Source organism: Heptranchias perlo, chromosome 12 (genome assembly GCF_035084215.1).
Source record: "Heptranchias perlo isolate sHepPer1 chromosome 12, sHepPer1.hap1, whole genome shotgun sequence".
NCBI classification, from domain to species: domain Eukaryota; kingdom Metazoa; phylum Chordata; class Chondrichthyes; order Hexanchiformes; family Hexanchidae; genus Heptranchias; species Heptranchias perlo.
In genome coordinates this window covers 65990829-66003486 of record NC_090336.1, presented here as the reverse complement: position 1 = coordinate 66003486, position 12658 = coordinate 65990829, and the positions used below count along the sequence as shown (strand labels likewise).

The following is a 12658-nucleotide window of genomic DNA, read 5'->3' as shown; positions in this document are numbered from 1 at the left end:
CTAAGCTGGAGGTTGCCCCCTGTTGGATTTCTGTGCAACGGCCGCCTCTATTGGAAAAGGATGGGTGGGTGGGTGGGGGTTGGTGGTGTTGGGCACATGCACCCCGCCCTGCCCGCCACGCCTGCTGCAGTCTATTCCCATGCCACCCTGCCTGTCTTCTATGACTTATTGCCGGGAACCAGCCTTAGGAAACCCCAGACTTTACTTGGCAGCTGCAGGACTGATTCCGCGCTCCATTGACTTGGTCTCCTCACCTGAAACATTTAACTCCAGTTATTGTGTGAAAAATTACTGCAGTTTTAAACTGGCAGTTCCAGAATTAATTGTTTCCAAGTCAGACATTTCCCGAAACAGAGAGCGCGAGAGAGACACAATGTTAAAGGTTGGCAATGTTTAAACTGCCACAAGTGAGAGGCGAAATATCCTCATGTTGCTGACTTTAAAAAAGCAAGCCGACAGTGTGTGTGTTTGGAGAGAGTGCACTGTGAATGGCCACATTGGAAGCTGTGCCATTTCCACTTTGACAGTCTTTTCACAGTCAGTGATGGTGCCAATTAATCTGCACCAGAAAATCATCCCCTGACTGGGTTCAAACCCAGGACGACAAATGAGTTTTAAATATTGCATCCTAACCACCAGACCACCAGGGGAGTTACCATCAATCCCCTGGAAACATATACATAAGGCTGAACACATGGCTCCCTACAGTAGCAGCAGTGGCACCAGCAGAGGGCTTGAGTTGCCATTTCCACTTTGAGAGACTTTTCGCAGACAGTGAAATGGGAAACATCCATTCAGGAAGTTATCGCTTCTCGGCCTTTTTGCTCAGATCCAGTGTAGTTTCTGTTCTTATCAGTTTAATATCTGATACGTCCCCTATCTGTGGACCGAATATTAAATTGATTTTTGGAACAGGGAGATGGAACAAGAGCTTGCTCCGTCCACTCCGCGCATCGACCTGGTATAGCAGTGCTTCCAGGATCGGTGCAGCTCCCTTCGGGGAGATTCGAAAAACAAAAACAGATTTTGTTTCTTTTTTGGACCATATGTTATTACTGTAGTCAATATTGTTATAAAAGAAGGAAAACTTTTTACAGCTGCTTGACCATGCTCTCCTTTCCTTCGTAGGTTGATGCTCGCTACGCGTTGTTCCTCGCCCGGCCGGTGCGCCATGTTGCCAACGCCGCTGACGCCACTTTCACTCCTGCTCAGCAAGGTAAGCAGCCACCATTGTGTTTTTCTTCCCGTATCTGTCCATGGGGACTTGGCCTATATTTCAGGGTGAGGCCTCACCACGTTTCCCGCTCGACAGCTAAGCTGGAGGTTGCCCCCTGTTGGATTTCCGTGCGACTGCAGGCACGGCCGCCTCCATTGGAAAAGGATGGGTGGGTGGGTGGATGGGGGTTGGTGGTGTTGGGCACATGCACCCCGCCCTGCCCGCCACGCCTGCTGCAGTCTATTGCCCATGCCACCCTGCCTGTCTCCTACGACTTATTGCCGGGAACCAGCCTTAGCAAACCCCAGACTTTACTTGGCAGCTGCAGGACCGATTCTGCGCTCCATTGAGATCCTGCGCGCCCGTTGATTAAGCACCCGAAAATGCAAAAGCTGTGATCGTGTTACCTCAGCCAAAGGGAAGGGGGGTGTTACGCAGATGGCTTTTCATCTTGGTTAGATGTCCTGGCAAAAAATGTTCTCTTGCTCAAAGTCTGCCGGCCACTCTTCACACCTAAGCTCAGTCACCCAACACCATTTTGAAGAAGTAGAGAGAGTCCGAGGAAGAATGGAGCAGGAGCGGGAGTTTACCGGTTATCGCTTCTCGGCCTTTTGGCTCAGATCAAGTGTAGTTTCTGTTCTTATCAGTTTAATATCTGATACGTCCCCTCTCTGGGGACCAAATATTAGGTGCAGGGAGGATGTTCCCGATGGCTGGGGAGTCCAGAACCAGGGGTCACAGTCTCAGGATACGGGGTATGCCATTTAGAACCGAGAGGAGGAGAAATTTCTTCACTCAGAGTGTGGTGAACCTGTGGAATTCTCTGCCACAGAAGGCAGTGGAGGCCAAGTCATTGGATGTATTCAAGAAGGAGATAGATATATTTCTTCATGCTAAAGGGATCAAGGGAGATGGGGAAAAAGCGGGAACAGGGTACTGAGTTAGACGATCAGCCATGATCATTTTGAATGGCCTACTCTTGCTCCTATTTTCTATGTTTCTCTGTTCTCTATGTCCCGGTTCATCCCAAACAGTCCGATAACACAGGACGCTGTGCTCTACGGGCTGATCCCCGGGACGCACACAGAGGCAGATATCAACTGCTGCTGGAAGACCATCATGTCGGTGAAGAAGGCCCTTTGGTCCACCCGAGACCTGCTGGTCTTCCAGCTGAAGGAGCTGTCCAGGATTGAGTGTTGCCGAGTGGCACATTCCAAGATCCAGGAGTACGTGCTGCGGGACGCACTGAGGCGAGGTGCGACCTACGCAAAAGCTCTACGGGGAAAGGCACCGTGGAAGGCCACCCCACCTTGTATTGTACAGAATGTATTAGAAGATTTGGATTGTGACTTCAATTGTAATAACGGGATCGTAGTGTGTACGATCTGCATTTAATTGCCTCTCCTTTAAAATCCTCATTCTCTACCGCCCACCCAAGTCCCACACAAAGTTTCTCACTGAGATATCTTCACTGATTTCCTCCCTCAGCCTCTGCACCGAGCGACTTCTCATCCTTGATGATTTCAACGTCCATCTCAACTCATCATGCTCTCTCTCCTCTGAGTTCACTGCCCTCATTTCCTCCCTTAATCTCTCCCCTCCCATTCTCACTGCCATTCAGGCTACATCCCGGGCCCTGTTGGTCAGTTCTGGCGACAAGACGTTCGGCCAAATGTCATCATTGGTGACCGTGCCTTCAGTTGCCTCGGCCCTAAGCTCTGGAATTCCCTCCCTAAACCTCTCTGCCTCTCTACCTCTCTCGCCTCCTTTAAAACACTCCTTAAAACCTACCACTTTGACCAAGCTTTTAGTTACCTGTCCTAATATCTCCTTATGTGTCCCAGTGTCAAATTTTGTTTGATAATCGCTCCTGTGAAGCACCTTGGGAAGTTTCACTCCATTAAAGGCCCAATATAAATGCAAGTTGTTATTGTTGTATTGGTTTGAACTGTATTGCTTGAAATTTCATTTCTCTTTTTACATTGAACTGTGTGTATCCGTAAATTTTATGAAATAAAATATAAATTGACATTGAAAAAATGCTTAATTAATGATCACGAGCAAAGAAGGAGCTGGAGAGAGAAGAGAGGGTGTGAGTGACTCCATAATTGTGAGCTACTCAAAGGCATCTCGGTCTAAGAATTCAATAGTCGATCTGTTACTTCGAGGTTTCCCCTGAAGGAGGGCGGGGGGAGAGTGAAACTTTCCTGCAGCCCCTGCAATGGTGGAGCAAGTCCTTATTCCATCTCTGTGTTGCAAAATTTAATATTTGGCCCCCAGATAGGGGACATCACATGGTAATTTGTTAAGAATGTTACACTTGATCTTAACCAAAAGCCAAGAAATTATAATTTGTAAACTCCCTCCTGCTCTGATCTGTCTGCCCCCCTTCTTAAGATTTTTTTGTGGCCCATTGTGAAGCCAGATTTAGTTCTCTGACCATTTATTTCTGCTCAGTTAATGGGCCTGATGTCTGCTTTTGTTTAATGGGCTGGAGTCGGGGGAGGGGTCATGGTGTTGGCCCATCTCTGTACCTGAAACCTGTCTGTGTCAGCAAGGAGGGCTGGAGACAACAATACCCACTCACACCCAAACTGAGGAAAAGACAAGACACACAGTGCTGGGAGCGGATGAAACAGCAGCATTTTAGGTTCTACCTGGATTTTACGCAGGCAAGAGATGATTGAACGAGTTAAATGTTTCTCCTTTAGAAACCACGACTGATGGCAGAAAGAATACAGAGCGCTGATCTGTCACAGAGCACTCACAAGTAGAGGCCGGCTAAGCGTATTGCCAGGAGGAGTCTGGAAGCTACAGTAAGCACAAGAAACCAGGACGTAACACTGAAAGGGCAAAAAAAAGGAGACCAGCTGGGAGAGATAAAGGGGTCAGAGGGCAAAGGCTGTGACACACGCTCAGGTAAGCTCACTATTTTGTATTTCAAGTCAAAAGTTTTGTGACAGACTTTTTTACAGTATGGATAGTTTTCACTTTTCTAGCAGCTAGGATAAGCCTGTTCCCTTCCTCGAGCATCACGTCACACCTCTGATTGGTACTGGCCTCGGTTTTTCCGATTGCACCCCGGGGGCAGTAACTTATTTGTCCGACACTGATTTAAAGGGACTGCTTCTATTTTGGAACTCCACACTCCATCCAAAGCACTGTCTCAACCTCGCACAGCTGAACATAACTTAAAGGGCATGAAAGACCCCCCACATCCCCCGCCACCAGCGGTATTTAAAGGGATCATGCAGGAGTTACAGATTAGTTGCTGGATTATTTGTTTGGGCTGCTGGTGCATTTGAACGTGCCTCCTGTGTTGCTCTTGCACTGTCTCTGGGAACGGTGCGCCCAGATATTAAAAATGCTGAACAGATTTTTGGAGCCTGGATTATTACTCAGAATGCTGATATATTGCAACTGGGGTGTTGTTTGTTTTCTCCTGGTCTGGATGAGTGCCATTCCCTTTCTTCCTTTTCCCTCTTGCAGTTTTACCTTGGAGGGAAAGACGTCAGTCTCAGGTCACTTTTCAGGAAGCTGCAAGCCTGTGTATTGGGACATGCCACTTTCCACAGACTTGGTCTCCTGACCTGAAGCATTTAACTCCAGTTGTTGTGTGAAAAATTACTGCAGTTTTAAAATTGCAGTTCCAGAATTAATTGTTTCCAAATCAGACATTTCCTGAAACAGAGAGTGCGAGAGACACAATGTTAACGGTTGGCAACGTTTAAACTGCCACAAGTGAGAGGCAAAATAACTTCACGTTGCTGACTTTAAAAAAGCAAGCAGACAGTGTGTGTGTTTGGAGAGAGTGCACTGTGAATGGCCACATTGAAAGCTGTGAGATTAAACTGTGCTCCCAACTGAGTGTTAAGGTGAGTAAAAGGCACTGGTTTGGGTGGAGCATTGCGCTCAGGATGAGAGATTTTCTTGATGGTGCCAATTCATCTGCACCAGAAAATCATCCCCTGACCGGGATTTGAACCCGGGTCTCAACAAGAATTTATAAATGTAACATCCTAACCACTGGACCACCAGGGGCATTGCAATCAATCCCCTGGAAACAGATACATGAGGCTGAACACATGGCTCCCTACAGTAGCAGCAGTGTCACCAGCAGAGGGCTTGAGTTGCCATTTCCACTTTGACAGTCAGTCTTTTCACAGTCAATCAAATGGCAAACGTCTATTCAGGAGGTTATCGCTTCTCGGCTTCGGGACCGAATGATAAATTGATTTTTGGAACAGAGAGATGGACCGAGAGCTTGCTCCGTCCACTCCGCGCATCGACCTGGTATAGCAGTGCTTCCAGGATCGGTGCAGCTCCCTTCGGGGAGATTCGAAAAACAAAAACAGATTTTGTTTCTTTTTTGGACCATATGTTATTACTGTGGTCAATATTGTTATAAAAGAAGGAAAACTTTTTACAGCTGCTTGACCATGCTCTCCTTTCCTTCGTAGGTTGATGCTCGCTACGCGTTGTTCCTCGCCCGGCCGGTGCGCCATGTTGCCAACGCCGCTGACGCCACTTTCACTCCTGCTCAGCAAGGTAAGCAGCCACCATTGTGTTTTTCTTCCCGTATCTGTCCATGGGGACTTGGCCTATATTTCAGGGTGAGGCCTCACCACGTTTCCCGCTCGACAGCTAAGCTGGAGGTTGCCCCCTGTTGGATTTCCGTGCGACTGCAGGCACGGCCGCCTCCATTGGAAAAGGATGGGTGGGTGGGTGGATGGGGGTTGGTGGTGTTGGGCACATGCACCCCGCCCTGCCCGCCACGCCTGCTGCAGTCTATTGCCCATGCCACCCTGCCTGTCTCCTACGACTTATTGCCGGGAACCAGCCTTAGCAAACCCCAGACTTTACTTGGCAGCTGCAGGACCGATTCTGCGCTCCATTGAGATCCTGCGCGCCCGTTGATTAAGCACCCGAAAATGCAAAAGCTGTGATCGTGTTACCTCAGCCAAAGGGAAGGGGGGTGTTACGGAGATGGCTTTTCATCTTGGTTAGATGTCCTGGCAAAAAATGTTCTCTTGCTCAAAGTCTGCCGGCCACTCTTCACACCTAAGCTCAGTCACCCAACACCATTTTGAAGAAGTAGAGAGAGTCCGAGGAAGAATGGAGCAGGAGCGGGAGTTTACCGGTTATCGCTTCTCGGCCTTTTGGCTCAGATCAAGTGTAGTTTCTGTTCTTATCAGTTTAATATCTGATACGTCCCCTCTCTGGGGACCAAATATTAGGTGCAGGGAGGATGTTCCCGATGGCTGGGGAGTCCAGAACCAGGGGTCACAGTCTCAGGATACGGGGTATGCCATTTAGAACCGAGAGGAGGAGAAATTTCTTCACTCAGAGTGTGGTGAACCTGTGGAATTCTCTGCCACAGAAGGCAGTGGAGGCCAAGTCATTGGATGTATTCAAGAAGGAGATAGATATATTTCTTCATGCTAAAGGGATCAAGGGAGATGGGGAAAAAGCGGGAACAGGGTACTGAGTTAGACGATCAGCCATGATCATTTTGAATGGCCTACTCTTGCTCCTATTTTCTATGTTTCTCTGTTCTCTATGTCCCGGTTCATCCCAAACAGTCCGATAACACAGGACGCTGTGCTCTACGGGCTGATCCCCGGGACGCACACAGAGGCAGATATCAACTGCTGCTGGAAGACCATCATGTCGGTGAAGAAGGCCCTTTGGTCCACCCGAGACCTGCTGGTCTTCCAGCTGAAGGAGCTGTCCAGGATTGAGTGTTGCCGAGTGGCACATTCCAAGATCCAGGAGTACGTGCTGCGGGACGCACTGAGGCGAGGTGCGACCTACGCAAAAGCTCTACGGGGAAAGGCACCGTGGAAGGCCACCCCACCTTGTATTGTACAGAATGTATTAGAAGATTTGGATTGTGACTTCAATTGTAATAACGGGATCGTAGTGTGTACGATCTGCATTTAATTGCCTCTCCTTTAAAATCCTCATTCTCTACCGCCCACCCAAGTCCCACACAAAGTTTCTCACTGAGATATCTTCACTGATTTCCTCCCTCAGCCTCTGCACCGAGCGACTTCTCATCCTTGATGATTTCAACGTCCATCTCAACTCATCATGCTCTCTCTCCTCTGAGTTCACTGCCCTCATTTCCTCCCTTAATCTCTCCCCTCCCATTCTCACTGCCATTCAGGCTACATCCCGGGCCCTGTTGGTCAGTTCTGGCGACAAGACGTTCGGCCAAATGTCATCATTGGTGACCGTGCCTTCAGTTGCCTCGGCCCTAAGCTCTGGAATTCCCTCCCTAAACCTCTCTGCCTCTCTACCTCTCTCGCCTCCTTTAAAACACTCCTTAAAACCTACCACTTTGACCAAGCTTTTAGTTACCTGTCCTAATATCTCCTTATGTGTCCCAGTGTCAAATTTTGTTTGATAATCGCTCCTGTGAAGCACCTTGGGAAGTTTCACTCCATTAAAGGCCCAATATAAATGCAAGTTGTTATTGTTGTATTGGTTTGAACTGTATTGCTTGAAATTTCATTTCTCTTTTTACATTGAACTGTGTGTATCCGTAAATTTTATGAAATAAAATATAAATTGACATTGAAAAAATGCTTAATTAATGATCACGAGCAAAGAAGGAGCTGGAGAGAGAAGAGAGGGTGTGAGTGACTCCATAATTGTGAGCTACTCAAAGGCATCTCGGTCTAAGAATTCAATAGTCGATCTGTTACTTCGAGGTTTCCCCTGAAGGAGGGCGGGGGGAGAGTGAAACTTTCCTGCAGCCCCTGCAATGGTGGAGCAAGTCCTTATTCCATCTCTGTGTTGCAAAATTTAATATTTGGCCCCCAGATAGGGGACATCACATGGTAATTTGTTAAGAATGTTACACTTGATCTTAACCAAAAGCCAAGAAATTATAATTTGTAAACTCCCTCCTGCTCTGATCTGTCTGCCCCCCTTCTTAAGATTTTTTTGTGGCCCATTGTGAAGCCAGATTTAGTTCTCTGACCATTTATTTCTGCTCAGTTAATGGGCCTGATGTCTGCTTTTGTTTAATGGGCTGGAGTCGGGGGAGGGGTCATGGTGTTGGCCCATCTCTGTACCTGAAACCTGTCTGTGTCAGCAGGAGGGCTGGAGACAACAATACCCACTCACACCCAAACTGAGGAAAAGACAAGACACACAGTGCTGGGAGCGGATGAAACAGCAGCATTTTAGGTTCTACCTGGATTTTACGCAGGCAAGAGATGATTGAACGAGTTAAATGTTTCTCCTTTAGAAACCACGACTGATGGCAGAAAGAATACAGAGCGCTGATCTGTCACAGAGCACTCACAAGTAGAGGCCGGCCAAGCGTATTGCCAGGAGGAGTCTGGAAGCTACAGTAAGCACAAGAAACCAGGACGTAACACTGAAAGGGCAAAAAAAAGGATACCAGCTGGGAGAGATAAAGGGGTCAGAGGGCAAAGGCTGTGACACACGCTCAGGTAAGCTCGCTATTTTGTATTTCAAGTCAAAAGTTTTGTGTGACAGACTTTTTTACAGTATGGATAGTTTTCACTTTTCTAGCAGCTAGGATAAGCCTGTTCCCTTCGTAGAGCGTCACGTCACACCTCTGATTGGTACTGGCCTCGGTTTTTCCGATTGCACCCCGGGGGCAGTAACTCATTTGTACGACACTGATTTAAAGGGACTGCTTCTATTTTGGAACTCCACACTCCATCCAAAGCACTGTCTCAACCTCGCACAGCTGAACATAACTTAAAGGGCATGAAAGACCCCCCACATCCCCCGCCACCAGCGGTATTTAAAGGGATCATGCAGGAGTTACAGATTAGTTGCTGGATTATTTGTTTGGGCTGCTAGTGCATTTGAACGTGCCTCCTGTGTTGCTCTTGCACTGTCTCTGGGAACGGTGCGCCCAGATATTAAAAATGCTGAACAGATTTTTGGAGCCTGGATTATTACTCAGAATGCTGAGATATTGCAACTGGGGTGTTGTTTGTTTTCTCCTGGTCTGGATGAGTGCCACTCCCTTTCTTCCTTTTCCCTCTTGCAGTTTTACCTTGGAGGGAAAGACGTCAGTCTCAGGTCACTTTTCAGGAAGCTGCAAGCCTGTGTATTGGGACATGCCACTTTCCACAGACTTGGTCTCCTGACCTGAAGCATTTAACTCCAGTTGTTGTGTGAAAAATTACTGCAGTTTTAAAATTGCAGTTCCAGAATTAATTGTTTCCAAATCAGACATTTCCCGAAACAGAGAGCGCGAGAGACACAATGTTAACGGTTGGCAACGTTTAAACTGCCACAAGTGAGAGGCGAAATAACTTCACGTTGCTGACTTTAAAAAAGCAAGCAGACAGTGTGTGTGTTTGGAGAGAGTGCACTGTGAATGGCCACATTGAAAGCTGTGAGATTAAACTGTGCTCCCAACTGAGTGTTAAGGTGAGTAAAAGGCACTGGTTTGGGTGGAGCATTGCGCTCAGGATGAGAGATTTTCTTGATGGTGCCAATTAATCTGCACCTGAAAATCATCCCCTGACCAGGATTCGAACCCAGGTCTCAACAAGGATTTATAAATGTTACATCCTAACCACTGGACCACCAGGGGCATTGCCATCAATCCCCTGGAAACAGATACATGAGGCTGAACACATGGCTCCCTACAGTAGCAGCAGTGTCACCAGCAGAGGGCTTGAGTTGCCATTTCCACTTTGACAGTCAGTCTTTTCACAGTCAGTGAAATGGGAAACGTCTCTTCAGGAGGTTGTCGCTTCTCGGCTTCGGGACCGAATGATAAATTGATTTTTGGAACAGAGAGATGGAACGAGAGATTGCTCCGTCCACTCCGCGCATCGACCTGGTACAGCAGTGCTTCCAGGATCGGTGCAGCTCCCCTCGGGGAGATTCGAAAAACAAAAACAGATTTTGTTTCTTTTTTGGACCATATGTTATTACTGTAGTCAATATTGTTATAAAAGAAGGAAAACTTTTTACAGCTGCTTGACCATGCTCTCCTTTCCTTCGTAGGTTGATGCTCGCTACGCGTTGTTCCTCGCCCGGCCGTTGCGCCATGTTGCCAACGCCGCTGACGCCACTTTCACTCCTGCTCAGCAAGGTAAGCAGCCACCATTGTGTTTTTCTTCCCGTATCTGTCCATGGGGACTTGGCCTATATTTCAGGGTGAGGCCTCACCACGTTTCCCGCTCGACAGCTAAGCTGGAGGTTGCCCCCTGTTGGATTTCCGTGCGACTGCAGGCACGGGCGCCTCCATTGGAAAAGGATGGGTGGGTGGATGGGGGTTGGTGGTGTTGGGCACATGCACCCCGCCCTGCCCGCCACGCCTGCTGCAGTCTATTCCCATGCCACCCTGCCTGTCTCCTACGACTTATTGCCGGGAACCAGCCTTAGCAAACCCCAGACTTTACTTGGCAGCTGCAGGACCGATTCTGCGCTCCATTGAGATCCTGCGCGCCCGTTGATTAAGCACCCGAAAATGCAAAAGCTGTGATCGTGTTACCTCAGCCAAAGGGAAGGGGGGTGTTACGGAGATGGCTTTTCATCTTGGTTAGATGTTCTGGTAAAAAATATTGTGTTGCTCAAAGTTTGCCGGCCACTCTTCACACCTAAGCTCAGTCACCCAACACCATTTTGAAGAAGAAGAGAGAGTCCGAGGAAGAATGGAGCAGGAGCGGGAGTTTACCGGTTATCGCTTCTCGGCCTTTTGGCTAAGATCCATTGTAGTTTCTGTTCTTATCAGTTTAATATCTGATACGTTCCCTATCTGGGGACCAAATATTAAATTGATTTTTGGAACAGGGAGATGGAACGAGAGCTTGCTCCGTCCACTCCGCGCATCGACCTGGTATCGCAGTGCTTCCAGGATCGGTGCAGCTCCCCTCGGGGAGATTCGAAAAACAAAAAACAGATTTTGTTTCTTTTTTGGACCATATGTTATTACTGTAGTCAATATTGTTATAAAAGAAGGAAAACTTTTTACAGCTGCTTGACCATGCTCTCTTTTCCTTCGGAGGTTGATGCTCGCTGCGCGTTGTTCCTCGCCCGGCCGTTGCGCCATGTTGCCAACGCCGCTGACGCCACTTTCACTCCTGCCCAGCAAGGTAAGCAGCCACCATTGTGTTTTTCTTCCCGTATCTGTCCATGGGGACTTGGCCTATATTTCAGGGTGAGGCCTCACCACGTTTCCCGCTCGACAGCTAAGCTGGAGGTTGCCCCCTGTTGGATTTCCGTGCGACTGCAGGCACGGGCGCCTCTATTGGAAAAGGATGGGTGGATGGTGGATGGGTGGGTGGATGGGGGTTGGTGGTGTTGGGCACATGCACCCCGCCCTGCCCGCCACGCCTGCTGCAGTCTATTGCCCATGCCACCCTGCCTGTCTCCTACGACTTATTGCCGGGAACCAGCCTTAGCAAACCCCAGACTTTACTTGGCAGCTGCAGGACCGATTCTGCGCTCCATTGAGATCCTGCGCGCCCGTTGATTAAGCACCCGAAAATGCAAAAGCTGTGATCGTGTTACCTCAGCCAAAGGGAAGGGGGGTGTTACGCAGATGGCTTTTCATCTTGGTTAGATGTCCTGGCAAAAAATGTTCTCTTGCTCAAAGTCTGCCGGCCACTCTTCACACCTAAGCTCAGTCACCCAACACCATTTTGAAGAAGTAGAGAGAGTCCGAGGAAGAATGGAGCAGGAGCGGGAGTTTACCGGTTATCGCTTCTCGGCCTTTTGGCTCAGATCAAGTGTAGTTTCTGTTCTTATCAGTTTAATATCTGATACGTCCCCTCTCTGGGGACCAAATATTAGGTGCAGGGAGGATGTTCCCGATGGCTGGGGAGTCCAGAACCAGGGGTCACAGTCTCAGGATACGGGGTATGCCATTTAGAACCGAGAGGAGGAGACATTTCTTCACTCAGAGTGTGGTGAACCTGTGGAATTCTCTGCCACAGAAGGCAGTGGAGGCCAAGTCATTGGATGTATTCAAGAAGGAGATAGATATATTTCTTCATGCTAAAGGGATCAAGGGAGATGGGGAAAAAGCGGGAACAGGGTACTGAGTTAGACGATCAGCCATGATCATTTTGAATGGCCTACTCTTGCTCCTATTTTCTATGTTTCTCTGTTCTCTATGTCCCGGTTCATCCCAAACAGTCCGATAACACAGGACGCTGTGCTCTACGGGCTGTTCCCCGGGACGCACACAGAGGCAGATATCAACTGCTGCTGGAAGACCATCATGTCGGTGAAGAAGGCCCTTTGGTCCACCCGAGACCTGCTGGTCTTCCAGCTGAAGGAGCTGTCCAGGATTGAGTGTTGCCGAGTGGCACATTCCAAGATCCAGGAGTACGTGCTGCGGGACGCACTGAGGCGAGGTGCGACCTACGCAAAAGCTCTACGGGGAAAGGCACCGTGGAAGGCCACCCCACCTTGTATTGTACAGAATGTATT

At 48.6% G+C, this 12658-nt stretch overlaps 4 non-coding genes and 6 pseudogenes across 4 annotated transcripts; 6 read left to right on the top strand and 4 right to left on the bottom strand.

Moving 5' to 3' along the window:
• The first annotated feature begins 804 nt into the window (after window positions 1-804).
• On the top strand, window positions 805-995 carry LOC137328229 (U2 spliceosomal RNA). The gene has a single exon (XR_010964712.1). It is a non-coding gene; the product is annotated as a U2 spliceosomal RNA (small nuclear RNA).
• Window positions 996-1811: 816 nt separating this feature from the next.
• On the top strand, window positions 1812-1923 carry LOC137328926 (U2 spliceosomal RNA; annotated as a pseudogene).
• Window positions 1924-3392: 1469 nt separating this feature from the next.
• Window positions 3393-3565, bottom strand: LOC137330572 (U2 spliceosomal RNA; annotated as a pseudogene).
• Window positions 3566-5180: 1615 nt separating this feature from the next.
• On the bottom strand, window positions 5181-5257 carry trnai-uau (transfer RNA isoleucine (anticodon UAU)). The gene is given in 2 exon segments: window positions 5181-5215; window positions 5221-5257. It is a non-coding gene; the product is annotated as a tRNA-Ile (tRNA).
• Window positions 5258-5415: 158 nt separating this feature from the next.
• On the top strand, window positions 5416-5543 carry LOC137330552 (U2 spliceosomal RNA; annotated as a pseudogene).
• Window positions 5544-6359: 816 nt separating this feature from the next.
• LOC137328925 (U2 spliceosomal RNA) lies at window positions 6360-6471 on the top strand (annotated as a pseudogene).
• Window positions 6472-7940: 1469 nt separating this feature from the next.
• On the bottom strand, window positions 7941-8113 carry LOC137330571 (U2 spliceosomal RNA; annotated as a pseudogene).
• Window positions 8114-9729: 1616 nt separating this feature from the next.
• On the bottom strand, window positions 9730-9806 carry trnai-uau (transfer RNA isoleucine (anticodon UAU)). Its single transcript is given in 2 exon segments — window positions 9730-9764; window positions 9770-9806. It is a non-coding gene; the product is annotated as a tRNA-Ile (tRNA).
• Window positions 9807-10903: 1097 nt separating this feature from the next.
• LOC137328213 (U2 spliceosomal RNA) lies at window positions 10904-11094 on the top strand. Its single transcript, XR_010964699.1, has one exon. It is a non-coding gene; the product is annotated as a U2 spliceosomal RNA (small nuclear RNA).
• Window positions 11095-11922: 828 nt separating this feature from the next.
• LOC137328924 (U2 spliceosomal RNA) lies at window positions 11923-12034 on the top strand (annotated as a pseudogene).
• The last annotated feature ends 624 nt before the right edge of the window (window positions 12035-12658 follow it).